The following is a 14803-nucleotide window of genomic DNA, read 5'->3' as shown; positions in this document are numbered from 1 at the left end:
AGAGCAACATGCCAGTGTGTGCAAGCCAGTGCTGGCGGGGACCTTTCTAGCATCGTGCCACCAAGTGTGGCCGTGGGACCAGCAGCACCAAGCCTCACTCCAGGGCTACCGACTTGTCATCTTCCTTTTAATGGGACGTAGATGCTTCATGTGCACATTTGATGTTTGAGAAGGACTGGTCACGGGTAGTGGTTCTCAACCTTTTTAAAGTCCGACGTTCATTTTACAATCCCATGACACATACAAAGAACGACACCAGCACTCCAGCTCTCCACCCCAGAGCTCCCCGAATGCCAGTCTGCAGGTGGTGACAAGTCCTGGAAAAGCCTCCTGTCTCAGAGCCAGAAGAGTCGCTCAGGGACAGCCATCCCCAGGTAGAGGAACATCCTTAACAGGAGGCAGAGCTACAATTATGCTTTGAAATACGGGACAGATCAAATAGGGAGAGGACTCAAGAAGGGCATTTCCGGCAGGAGACATGCACAGGTAAATGGGCCCAGGAGAAAAAACACACCAAATATGTCATTTTTATATGGGGTAAAGTGAGACTTAATGAGATCGGAGTTTGGTAGTAGGCTCTCGTTGCAATTCATTATAATTGTTTGAACCTCCAGAAAATGAAACTGGGCTCAGTGGCCCTCTCACTTCTGGGACACCAGGAACCCCATGACATATGGTTTCCTGCAAGACCTCATTTCCGATGACTAGCTATCCCTCTCACTGCACACGGCCTTCAGGCTTTTCCAGGAACTCCAGCAGGGCCTGGGGCACTCCATCTGCTTGGACACTTCTTCCTCAGATAATCAAATGATCCATTAAGGCCTTTATTCAAATGAGACTTCAGGGGAGGGGCTTTTTCTCTAAAATAGTGTAGCCCCACCCACATTCTCATCCTGGGCTTAAAGCTAGAAGGATTTCTTCATTACGTGAAATGACATTATATTTATTTATAGATTCATTTATGGCCGGTTTTGTCTGATGCATGACTTTATTTGCTCTCCTATCTTTCCTATGTAAAACGGGACCTGGTACATAGTAGGTACTCAATAAATGACCCCCTGGCGTGTCAGGGCGTCACAAATTCCATAGCTACAGAAATAACAATATATTAAACATTCCTGAAATACACCACACATATGATGAAACTGGATTTTTGACCACTTTTCTTTTGTGGAGCTGAACAAGAAATACTAAACACATGGAACATTTTAACTTCTGAAATTCAAACATTTAAAAGTAAGGCTTACAAAAAAATGTCTTTATAGTCCATGGATAATGCATAACTACTTCTCTTCCAGCAAAGCTGCACCACACTCTCCTGTACCCAGCTGGGGTTTTCCTCCAAAATGCCACATTCAGACTGAATTTGTGTGTGTATGTTCCCGATTACCCCCTAAGTTAGATGTAAGGCAGAATGTAAGAGAAGCTGGAAGCTTAGTGGGATGGGTTTTTTTTTTTTTCTTTTTCTTTTTTTGGAAGGTTAGAATGTTTTGAAGGAGCAGGTCCTTGTATCGGGCGGAGTCTCCTCTTTGTTCCCCAGTTAGAATTTTGGCAGTCCTGGGGCTCCTGGGTGGCTCAGTCAGTTAAGCATCCCACTTCAACTCAGGTCATGATCTCATGGTTCGCGGGTTCGAGCCCCGTGTCAGGCTCTGTGCTGACAGCTCAGAGCCTGGAGCTTGCTTCTAATTCTGTGTCTCCCTCTCCCTCTGACCCTCTTCCACTCACCCTCTGTGTCTCTCTCTCTCTTAAAAATAAATAAACGTTAAAAAAAATGAATTTTGGCAGTCCTGGAAATAAAGCTAACCCACACTAATGAATTTGGTTAAACAGTTGGCGAAAGCTAAGGCATTTTCGAGCCAGTGATAACCTTGTAAATAAAGAACTTTGAGTCACAACTATTTCACCTGATCAACGGTGGCAGGAAATGGCATACTCTGAGACTGCATCAGCATGTAGCCTGCAGGCCTAGCAGTAGTTCTGTGCAGGCTAGACAGTCACTCAGACACTGCCGAATCCTGGGACTCAGGCAGCACCAATTTTATTTGTGGATAAGGCCTTCAAATAGAGATGCATACTTGATTATTGCTGGGAAACCAACAACTAATAAATGGCCTTACCTTATATACAGATAGCCCGCTTTGCTTTACCCTTTAGGTTCATTTCATTTCTTTCTCCTCTTAGGTTGTTGGTCCATGTTGGGTAGGTGAAGCCCTGATGATTGATTCACACTTTGCCTCTCCTTCCAGAAGGGGTTTAGGGCAATTTAAAAGGCTTCTGTGTGTAATGAGTCATTCTTATTGTGCTCTTTGTAATGGTCTCTTTCTCCAGATAGCTGTATGCTTTCCTCCTTAGCTTTTGTCAGGTCTCTGCTCCAATGTGGCTCCCCAGAGTCCTTGGATCTTCTATATAAAGTTTCACTCATGGCCCTTTTTATCTCTTTACTGCCTTTATTCTTCATGGCGCTTATCACTCAACATATTGCATATTTATTTGTCAGTTATCTTCTCCTCCGCCCAACATACCATATATTTATTTGTTGATTATCTCCTCCACCCATCACTCTACTGTCCTTTCCTCTAAGAGGGCAGAAAGTTTGCCTAACCTATTCACTACTGCATCCCAATGACCTGATTTGTGCCTGGCACCTAGTAGAGACTTACTAGGTATTTGTTGAAGGAAGGAAGGAAAGAATGAAGGAAGGAAGGAAGGAAGGAAGGAAGGAAGGAATCCTCAGTGCTTAGTACGGATACATGACACACAATGAATATTTGTTGAATAAATCAATACCTTCATGAATGAGTTGGAGGAAGGTCTGTGATTCATGCAACATCATGCATATAATGATAACTGGATTCATAAAGATTTCAATCCCAACTAATTCTTGCTCTGTAGCTTCTTCATTCGTATGTCTGCTAGCAAGTGCAGACTACTGTATTGTCAGAGTTTCTTTGTTCATCCAATTTCTATCTACCAAAATGAACATCACAGAGCTATTTCAGTGAGTATAAGATGAGCAGGAAATGAAACTGATCATTTCAGTTAATGTCCTGGGTTAGGGAGAAACAAGATGAAAAAAGACAGGGAAAGAGAGAGGTTCACAATCATACCCCCGTTTTTCCTGCTCCCTGATGAGATTCTTACAGACCCATGGGATGACATTACCCATGTATTTCTTTCCAACTCAGGCACAAAACATACTCCTACCTGACAGGAGCATGTTGTCTTCAGTCTCTGCCTGTCTTGTGTTGCCCGCATTTAGAAGTCCCTGTGCACAAAGGACAGACGTCTTCTGAGGGGTTGGCTACAGGTCACTGAATTCACAAAGAAAACCAGGAAATGCACAGTGGGGGGGCTCCTGGAACTGTCTTTACACTTACTTCACATAGAATGTTCCATGGGGCTGTTTGAAAACTGAATCTGGGGGCGCCTGGGTGGCTCAGTTGATTAAGCATCCAGCTTGGGCTCAGGTCATGATCTCGCAGTTCGTGGGTTCGAGCCCCGTGTTGGGCTCTGCGCTGACAGCTAGCTCAGAGCCTGGAGCCTGTCTTCAGATTCTGTGTCTCCATCTCTCTCTGACCCTCCCCTGCTCACGCTGTCTCTCTTTCTGTCAAAAATAAATAAGACATTCAAAAACAAAAACAAAAACCGAATCTGCCAATAGTCTCCTCCTCTTAGGGCCCCAAGGTCACTTGGGCTCAGGACCAGGGTCTTTTGCTGCGGCTCACCCTCCTGGTGTACCAGACTCTTGAGGATACCTCTCCCTCCTCAGGGGATGCTCTCCTTATTTAGCCTGGGTCATCAAGTCTCTAGAAACAATGGTTGTGGTTTTTTCCCCCAAGAAAGATAAGAGAGAGGCATGTGTGTGGCCTTGAAAGTGCTTTGAGCTGTCTACTGACTGAAGAGGTTAGAGCAGGAGTGGAGGGGAGCCATTTCACACATTCACCACATATTTGTTAGGCAGCCACTCTGTGCCAAGGAATCAGGCCAATAATGCTGGCACTCCTCTGGGGCTGACCTATTTTTCTCTCATCTTTCCAAACCTGCTTGAATGAGTGTGGAAACTGTATTCCAAAGGCCTTCATCTTAATCCTCCGGGGACATCTCAGTACCCCTGACTGTGGTCAGGTGACTTGTCTGAGCAGAAGGACATGTTGTACAAATTAGGTACCCATGTAAGAGTTAACATTTGGTGACCCCATGCCATGCTTTGCCCCTTTGCCCAGAAACATTGAGATTTACACAAATGAATACTGAATGCTGAGCTTTTTCTAAGGTAGGTGTGTCTCCTCTGTGGCACAATTTTAAAATCTCCGTTCTCCTTCAGGGATCTAAGACTTCCGTTTTGGATTGTCAAGTCCAATTCTCAAGTTGCTTCTGCCCGTGTGTCTGTCTAGAAAGCAAAAGTGAGAATTTAGCATTCATTCATTCCATAAAGTCAGCTTGCTAGTGACTGTGATCTGACATTCTTACTGTCATTCAACATATCTTTGTTGAACACCAGAGTGTAAGGCACTAGGACAGGTAGTCTAAGGGATGCAAAGAAGAATATGCTACCTAGACTTAAGCAGTTTAAAATTTATAGAGGTGATAAAACAAGTGCACAAGTAATGCAAATACAGGCAATATATGACAAATGTCATCAACTCCAAGACATTTTCCAAAGGCCGAGTGAGGACACGTACCCCGATGTGTTCTCTGACAGGGACAGCACGTGTCTCGGTTGAGATCATCTGGGTTATCTGGGATGGATGGCCCACTAATATTGATATTTCACTGTTTGATATAATATTGGTATTTCACTATACATTTGTGGCCTGTTTAAATGGCATTGTAAGGAGAGCCCCGATGTCTGTGAGGGGCAAAAATGCAGCTGTTCTGGGACCCTTCCCCTCTGGGCCTTCCACACTCTCATCAAGAAGTTCCTTTTCTTTTAAAAAAATTGTTTTAATATTTATTTATTTTTAAGAGAGACAGAACAAGAGTGGGAGGGGGCAGAGAGAGGGAGACACAGAAGCCAAGCAGACTCCAGGCTCTGAGCTGTCAGCACAGAGCCCCATGTGGGGCTAGAACCCATGAACTGGGAGGTCATGACCTGAGCTGAAATCAGATGCTTAACCGACTGAGCCACCCAGGGGCTCCAAAGAGTGTCTTGAAACTCTCTCCTGATGCTTCTGGTCTCCAAGAAACACAGGTGAAACCATGGTAAGATGATCAGTCAGTGGAGAGATTGCTCCTGGGTAGGGCGATTAGGACAGCCTGATGGAGGAGGTGGCATTTTAAATAGGCGTGAGTATAGGGTGATCCTTGGACTTCCCATGTAGTCTGAATGCACCTGTACGAGGCCCAGATCTTTACGACCCAGGAAATGGCCTCCACAGAGGATGTCAATGAGGATCCAGCAGTTGGTTTGTGAGTTTCATGATAGTGAAGGACCTGAGGTTTACCTCCGGCCTCCTCTTCCCCTCTCTTCCTCATTCCTTATCATCCTTCCTTCTAACCAACTATAAGGGACTTTCTGTTGTCCCTTTGTCTGCCTAGAGCCTCAGTTCTTCTGGATATTGCCCTTGCCAGCAGCAGCATTTACAGTAGATTTCTAACATTTATTCCTGTAGCAATGGGCCCCAGAAGCCCATCGCAACAATGGATGAGCGCTGCCAAGCTTAGAGACTGCTGTGCTTTCTTCTGAGGAGGGCAGACTTGGGAGGAAGGGCACTCTCAGGGGCCAGAGGACAAATGAACTAGAATCCTAGTCCTTTAGCACAGCATTCTGGCTAATCAAAGTTTTATGCCACCTTGGGGTACAGTGAACATTGCTTGGGAAGTGAGCTGCCTCCACTGAGGTTCATGTTTTCTTGAAACACCTAAAAATCAGGAGGAAGACCGAGGAAAGACCAAGTCAGAGACACCCTTGTCCTCCTTAATTGCTTTTTATTCTTCCTTGTCAGGCTAATGACTTAGTTAGTGGTCAAAGAAAGCAGAGTTTAGGGAAAACCCAAAGATGGAAGTCAGACAGATTTACAAATGTGTGACGGTTGTGCACACATTTGGTTCAGTTAAAAATGTATTTGTTGAGGTATTTCCTTTATTTTCTAGAGCAGTCTCAGTGGCACAGAGAAACTGAGCAGAACGGACAGTGTTTCCATACACCCTCTGCCTCCACATAGGACCAGCCTTCCCCACTATCAACATCCGCATCAGAGTGCTACATTGTTACAATCAGTGAGCCTGCACTGACATATCATTACCACCCAAAGCTGATAGTTTATATTAGGGTTCATCCTGGGGTTGTACATTCATGCTGTGGGTGTGGACAACCGCATTGGCTTGCTTCTCTTCCCCCCTGGGTGCCCCCACTCAATGGTTTCAATACAGAGTCTGCAACGCTGAAAGACCCGCTTTGACAGAAACACCAACCATGAAGATGTGGAGATGTTTCTTGTCACCAGGTGAGCATTTTGTCTTGCCTGACTGTCCTTCTCCAGTTTGTTTCAGCCTCGAAGCAAACGGTTCTCCAAAATGATACCGCAGATATCTGGTTGATTAAAAGAACATCAGAGCTTAAAGGGACCTTTTAAAGTCACAAGTCGTGCCCTCCCATTTTACAGCAGAGGAAATGGAAGCCGAGAAAAAGCTAGTGATTTTTGTCAAGGTCATCCAGTTACTGGCAGAGACTCCAAGTCTAGAAAGGTTCTTGTTTGTTTGTTTTATTGTTTCTAAATAATTTTTCTTCTATTTGGAGAAAGAGGCTTATCCTGCACAGGCTAGAATGGGCTCTAAATGTCTCTGGGAGGCCATGGCATCGAGGCGAAAAGTGTGTGCTCTGGAGCCGGACACCTGGGTTCAGACCACAGCTGTCCATTAGCTAGCTGTGTGACCTGGGGGCCAAGAACTAAGCCGTAGTTCTTCTTTCTGTAAGAATGGTGGGTGGGTGGGTGCACGGGGAGGCTATCCTAAAACACATCTTGAGAGTGAGTATGAAGATTAAGTGAAACACCTCTTATAGGTGTGACTGGCACATTCTCAAACCTCAAAAAATCTGTACACCCTACCCCACAGATAGGAAGATTATGCTGTGTCCCTGGGACCTGGCACAATTCCTGTCACTGAGTCTATGTGCAACAAACGTGTGTTGAGTGAATGAAGCATCGGGAGTGGCCTAGGAGACACACTAGCACATAAATCTGGTGGGGGGAAAGGGACATAGAAGATAATATATGGATAAGGGAGATCTGTAAATGTTTAGATTCTCAAGCAAATGGAAAGATTTGAGAAGCATTAGAGGGCAGTAAGAGGGAAAGAGGAATCTTCCACCTCCAGGGTCACGTGCAACCACATAACAGGTGCACTTGACGTGTCTTGCAAAGCACGAAGTACGAAACAGGTGTGTGGGGATGGTCACTACCAGAAGCAGCCTCATCTTACCAGGATTTGAAGAAGGAGAGGTTGTCCCAAGCATCCGGAGAGGCTTCTACTGCTCAGCCTTCAGGAACCAGGGAGGTCGGGGGTAGGAGAGTCTCAGGGGGTGCTGGTGAAAATAGACCCAACAATAAAGACTCTGCAAGATGGGGTGTATTAAGCATGCCTTTTTATTATTGTCAAAACTTTTCAGCACACGGGGTGAACCTTAATTATGCAAATTTAAAAATCATTTAGGAGGTTATAAGATCCCAGAATGGAATGTAAAATATGACAAAAGAATGTAACTGTGTTATAAATGCATGAACAATCACTGAAGCGGGGGGATGGGGAAAGTGCTGACCTAAGTAAATTTGGAAATAAATGGAGTTTGTAAAAAAAATAAGGCAAAAGGAATTGTACATAAGCACTCTAGTTTATAAAACTCTTTTCTATGAGGTTATGGGCTAACAATGATGTAAATTACATTACATGGATGTACATTACACTGGAATTGAGCAATTAGGTAATGGATAGCCGATGGTAGGGACCAAATTTCTCATTGTCAGAGAGGATGTAGATGAGCAAGGGAAGGAGGCTGGAACCATCCATGTGGTGCTGGGTGTTTATAGGTATATGTGTGTATACATGTGTTACACACACACACACATTCTGTCAGGTAGGAAGGTCTAGAAGCAACAATACCCCAGTAGTATCCAGCACACCCAGATCATGATCTCCAACACCATTCTCCAATAAAAGAACCAGGGCTCCTTGGAGACGTGCCTGATTCTAGGACAGAAGCAGGAAATATACAAGATAAGCCGGGGGCTTCTAGTAGTTCTAGAAAGTAAGGCAGTATACAATAGGACTCACAATGACTTGAGTGTTTTAAGGGACACAGGAACCAACTGAAGGAGCTCTCAATGGCCAAAGCCAATTTGAGCAACAAAGTAAAGTAGTATTGGGTTTTAGCCCAAAGAGTAAAATAAATATCCATGAATTTATACTGATATAAATAAATTATTGAAGCAGTGCCTGTGTGGCTCCATCAGTTAAGCCTTTAACTTCAGCTCAGGTCATGATCTCATGGTTTGTGGGTTCGAGCCCAGTGTCAGGCTCTGTGCTGACAGCTTGGAGCCTGAAGCCTGCTTCAGATTCTGTGTCTCACTCTGTCTCTGCCCCTCCCCTGCTTACTCTCTCTCTCTCTCTCTCTCAAAAACAAGTAAACATTAAAAACTTATTAATAAATAAATAATTGATTGAATGAATAAATAAATGGGGGACAATAGACAGATCTCCCTGCAGAAGAATTCCAAATAATTTCTATAAATATTTTTCAGTCAATGAGATAGAATGTAATTCCCCACTCCTTAGTTGTGGACTGTATAGAGTGACTTCCTTTCAAAGAATACCATAGACCAGTGTATGGGGGAGGGGGTGCTGACTAACTTTACAATGCAGAAATCTGACAAACACTGCCTCAGCCAGGAGATCAAAATCAACATCAACTGTCATAGATCATGTGGATAGTATACAACCTTGACATTACAGGATGAGGAAGTACTTTACCTCTGTGGTCTTCCTCCCCAAAACTCATAGCCAGAGTCAAATTAATGGAAAAACATCAGATGATTCCTAATTGAAGGATAGTCTACAAAATACCTGACCAGTATTTCTCAAAAATGGCGAGGTCAAAAACAAGGAAAGACTTAGCAACCGTAAGAAGAGCTTCAGGAGACATAGCAACTAAACGTAATGTGTTGTGGGATGGCATTCTGGAACAAAAAATGATATTTGGTAAAAAGTAAAGAAATCTGAATATTGTATATTCAGACTTTAGTTAAATATAATGTATTGGTGCTGGTTCATTAACTGTCACAAATGTATCATATCCATGCAAGACATTAAGAGGGAAATGGTATGTGGGAATTCTCTGTATTCGCAATTTCTCTATAAGTCTAGAGCTATTTTGAAATTAAAAGATTTATTTTTTTAAAAGTTCTAGGAGGAGGATCCGGGCTTACTCATTTTGCTTAAAGCTCGCTTCCATCTTTAACCCGTTGTTCTTTAATTTAGAGTTTGGAAATGGAGCTTTTGAAATAATAAAATAAATAAATTTTAACTCCTTATAAGGAGCGAAAAGTCTTTCTTTCAGAAAATTGGAAGTAAACAATTAAATCAGGAAAAATTGGTCTTTCCTCAGGAAACAGATAATCTAATAGAGGAGATAACATTTGCATAAATAATAAAATAAGATGGACAGGGATCACTGGAAAAACAAGGATTTGTAGAATTCTATATTTTCCTTACTGTTGATAAGAGTTGATTGTTGCACTATTGATCTGCATTACTGAAATGAAAATGTAAAAGTTCCAAAAGTAAACTTTACATTTAGCTATACTCTATCTCCCTTTACTATACAAACTACTGCTGGCTTTGGAACACAGCTTTGAAATGAATGTCTTGAGAGAAGACTGGTGAACAAGAATCCTTAGATACCAGTAAATAGGTGAATGGCTGTCTTTTAAAAAAAATTTTAAGTGTTTACTTATTTATTTTGAGAGAGAGAAGTGGAGGGGCAGAGAGAGGGAGAGACAGAATCCCAAGCAGCCTCCACGATCAGCATGGAGCCTGACTCAAGGCTCAGTTTCACAACTTGTGAGATCATGACCTGAGCCAGAATCAAAGGTCGGTTGCTCAACTGACGAAGCCACTCAGGCGCTCCTATGGATATCTTAACGTTTTGAGAAGAAACTCCTGTTCACTTTTGCCTTACACAGGCAAGTGTATGTCTGGAAGTCTTTGGAATCTTCTAGAAATTATATAGACTCGGATGACTCTAGTGCCCATCATCTGTAAGATGGGCAGCAGGGACACTCTGAAGTCTTCAAAGGCCTCTGGTGGCCATCACTATCTGAAGGAAGTGCAGAATGACAGGGAAATTAACCTTTTTGCCCACCAAGTAGTTGAAGGACTTTCTCCTGTTTAAGTACTGATCCTGGCACCGCCTCTCTCTCGCCTTACCAGACACAAATTCTGTGTCTTCTGTTCATTCGACACCCATTTAGAGAATGGTTAGTATGTATAAGGCCTGTGCCAGAAAGTGTGAACAGCACAAAGGCGAGTTAGACATGAATCTCTCCGGTTCTCCCTCCAGGAACCGATAATCCTAGAGAAGAGATAACATTTGCATAAATAATGAAACAAGGTAGACAGTGATCACTGGAAAATAGTATTACTGAATGGACAGAAGAACCATTCCATTTTTTCCTCCTGCTTAGTAACACCTGTGGGATCACATAAGGCTCTTTATTTCTGTTTCAAGGTATATTTCTGGTTTATTCATGTTTAACCCAGATCTTTCATCTGTACCTTCTCTCCACATTCAATTAACCACCAAATCAGATACATTGAACCACCTCAGGTGGCTTCCCATAGCCATAAAGATACAATACAGAGTACTTAGATGGCTGAACAAAACCTTCTGTCATTCCCAGGTCCTTGCCTTCTTCTCTAACCTCATCATCTAAGCCATCCCCAGGTTCTAAACACACTGAGTTACTTGTATTCAAATCTACTATGTTCCTTCACCTCTCCCAACAGTGCTGCTGTTTCTTCCTGGAACGCTCTTCCCTCTGCCCTCCATCTGGCTATCAACACCGTAGCTTCAAGGCTCACTGCCTCCATCAAATGCTCTCTGGTCCTGTTGGCTGGACTCTGTTATTATAGCTCCTTGCCCGTGGCTCTGTCTCATGTCTTATCTCCTGAACTATTCCTCCTCTCCCCATATACACTTACTCATTCCTCGAAACTCCTTTTTTGTATCCCTCCTCCCTTTAGTCATAATTCATCTTCCTCTTCTCCAGGGAGCCACTCAGGACTTATCCCTCTCTGATATTACTGAGTTGCATCTGATGTGCAAGAACAGTACCTCGCACATAGTCGTGATCAATATGTATTTGTGAACTGTTGAATGGATTGGCTGTAATTGGGAAGCAGTGTTTTAGTTATAAGAATGCATTTGAGTGGATTGATATAAGCCTACTAAATAAACACTTGTAAGCGTGTGGTTTTGATTTGAGTGCCATCAGCATCTTTCACTGATAAGTCAGGTTGTTTCTACCTTGAGCCTCCCGCCTCCCAATACCTGCTGTGGGGTTAACCGAGAGTAACTAAGGCTGGAGAGTGAAACTGCGGATGAGGGGGGCAGGGCTCCTGGAGTTACTGGCGTGTTATGTCTGGCTTTTCCACCTGCTTGCTAACCATTTCAGAACAGGCAGCTTATCTTCCTTTTTTATTTTAGCACAGTGCCCGGCACAACACCTACTGATGAAGTTAATTACCCTCTCTGTGCTCACTTGGACCTCTAGGCAACCAAACATCACCAGGCAGTTGCAGAGGCTGCCCCAGTTGGTCCCATTTCTGGGCATTCTGAAAGGCAGGCAGTGCCAGGCTTTATGTGACTTAAGGAGCCTCAAACAACCTGGGAATGGAACTTACAACACGTTTATGTGCCTTCTCTAGAAGGCAATCGTGACCAAACAGAAGAATGCATCCGAACCAGAATCTGGAATATAAAAAAGGCTGCTTGTGGGCTGTAGCATTGTTTTCTGCTGGAGCTAGCGAGCAGCCTCGGCTGCACATTCCTGGGACATGAATAATATCAGTTGTGATTACACTTCAGGATCTCATCCATCACCAGCCTGTGAACACTGAATATAACCTAATTAGGAAATGCGAAGGTCCCTTTGCTGGGGATGAGCGCTGGGGAAGCCCAGGTCCACACGCCTCTCCCCGAGACAGGGCTCCTGGAGTCTCACGCCCAGGTTTTGATCCTGCAGCGTTCAAGGGCAGAACTCACCAGACGTCCACATTCCATACATAACCGCCAGGAAGCTGAGACCATGACACCTTGGATTCTATCCTATATTACACTCCTCCTTGAATGCATTGCAAAGGAGATCTATCAGGACTGATAAATCAGTCACTTTCAAATGGAATTAAAGTATTAACTAAGTGATTAACTCTCTCTGCTTAACAATGTTTTTTTTTTTTTGGCTTCTTACTTTTGACTGGCCTCGAATAGGAACTCTGAACTTTGTTGACAATTGACTTCTTGTCTTTTAGTGAAGTCTTTGAAGTTGGTTTGCCTTTTTTCTACACAGCTCTTAAAATGCAGAGGGCTGCCTTCTCTCTTCCAAAGTTCCAAAAGCAGAGGACTAAGGATGTCTGCGGCTTAATTAGGAAGGACGAGACACCACCCTGAAAATCCCTTTGCATGAGAGAAAAAGTACAGGCTATTCTTTGCACAAAATGTTACTGCATCTGAATCTCCATTTGTCATGTGTGGACTTTAATTTGTATTCAGTCTTCAAGCCTCTTTCTCTGTACTCATCTGAAAATTGCTGAGTATCTGCTGTGGTGCCAGTCTACCTCACCACCATGGTGCTCTGGCACTCAGCATTTATAGGGTAAGTGACAGGAGCAGAGAAGAGGTCTGTGGCCACAAGGTAGTGAGTTGGATTCACCTCCTCTGGGACTGAGTGCCCAGCCAAGCACACAGAACCTCAGCTGACTGAACTACCTGATCCTTCAGCCTTAATTTTACTGGAAAATGTTTTTTCCTCTGCCAACTCAATGTACATTCCTATAACCTATATCTTGCCCTGATAATGCGTGAGCTCCCAATGCCTTGTGCCAAGATTCTTTTGTTACTGGGCCTGGGGTCTCAGTGATGATCACTAGAATTCCTTATTTGTCTTGAATCATGGTTAAGCCACTTGAGAGTGTCATGGTCCTTGGCCACCTGTTTCCAAGTGTCCTCTGTCTCCCTCATTTCATAGAACTGGGTTTCCTTTGGATTCTCATTCTGGGCTTATAGTCTCTCTTCTTAGAATTTTGAATGCTGGGTGCTCTTCCCAAGGGATTTAATCTGACTTTGGTAAAGACTTTCATGAAATACCAGGATGGTGACTACCACACACTCAATTTTGCTCACCAGGCTTTGACCACAAATAGGACATCCTGCTATTTATGTCTGCCTGCATCATGTCTGGACATCGCTTAATTCCCTTGGCTGCCATGTCCTACGTGCTTTGTTGGAATTTCTGTGGTTACCCAAGTCCCCACCTGTCTGGCAGCTCCACCCCTGCTCACAACCTATGAGTACAACCACTTCTACACCTTCTGAAGAGCCATGGAATTTGTTAGGAGGGATATTGCTGTTTATACAACTACTGCTTTACTGTTAGGGAAACTGAGGCTCAGACAGATTATGTGACTTGGTCAACTAGATGTCTAATAAGTAAAGTCAGACCTTAACCTAGGTCCCCCATCTCTAAATAGTTTGCTCTTTGCCCAAGTCCATGCTATTTGCTCTTAAAATCTTAAGAGTTGTTTTGAAAATTAGATGTGATAAGGTGAAAATATACAGAAATAAATACTTTATTGTTATTCTTATCAGCAAGTGGGCCTCCTCTAATTGCACCAGTGCAATTTTTCTGGGTCTATCTAGGAGTTTAAAACAGAAAAGGTGCTGCTTTCTGAATCAGATGAAGCTTGCAAGTGGAAGAGAAATTACCACAATGTTTACAGATGTCAGGGATGGGTCAGTCATGTTCCAAAATTCACTTGTGGTTATTTAGAATGGAGACCTCATTTTCCCAAACAGATAATATTATTAATGGTGGTTAGGTACTTGGGTTATCCCATATAGGCTATCTCATTAGTAATGCAGCTGGGGTACATTTCTAGTTCGTAAGGTAGCTGAAATAATGTATATATTATGCCATTACAACATGATCAAAAAAGCTCAGAATAATCAAGTCATGTTTATTTTGAGCCCTGTAGAACTGTCTATTGACAGCAGAAGTGATTCTGTCACTATGGACAGCGTGGTTGGGAAATTTCCTGAATTTTAATAGTTGAGAAAGCTGGTGTGTCAGGTGAGAAGGGAGAAGTTGTTCCAGAGCACTCAGGCGGCTTGAAAAAAAAATGTGCAGATGTGGAAGAGAAAAAGGTCGGGAAAAGAGAAATTCTGGAAAACAACAACAAAAAAAGCTGGAAGCAGAGGAGTTGGAAGAAAGCAGAGTTATGAGGGGATGAGAAGTAAAATCTGACCCAGAAAAGGGAACTAATAAAAGGACTCAGAATGTGGACTTAGAAGGTTAGGGATTTATGTGAGAAACAGAAGATGCTTGGGCCAAAGATGGTTTTGAATGGCTTTGGATAGCACAAGCTCAGTTTTAGAGAAATGTTTTAAAGACAAAGCTGTGCTGACAAAGCTCATGCAACTTAACTCTAACTGGGCATCACTAGTGGGCTGCCAGATTAGCCATGAGTTGTCACTGATGGGGTCCTGGGTACCACCCAAGAAAGACATGAGGTCTGAGGACTGATGGCAAAG

This window comes from Suricata suricatta, chromosome 4 (genome assembly GCF_006229205.1).
Source record: "Suricata suricatta isolate VVHF042 chromosome 4, meerkat_22Aug2017_6uvM2_HiC, whole genome shotgun sequence".
In the NCBI taxonomy this organism is placed as follows: domain Eukaryota; kingdom Metazoa; phylum Chordata; class Mammalia; order Carnivora; family Herpestidae; genus Suricata; species Suricata suricatta.
Note: the sequence above shows the minus strand (reverse complement) of the source record.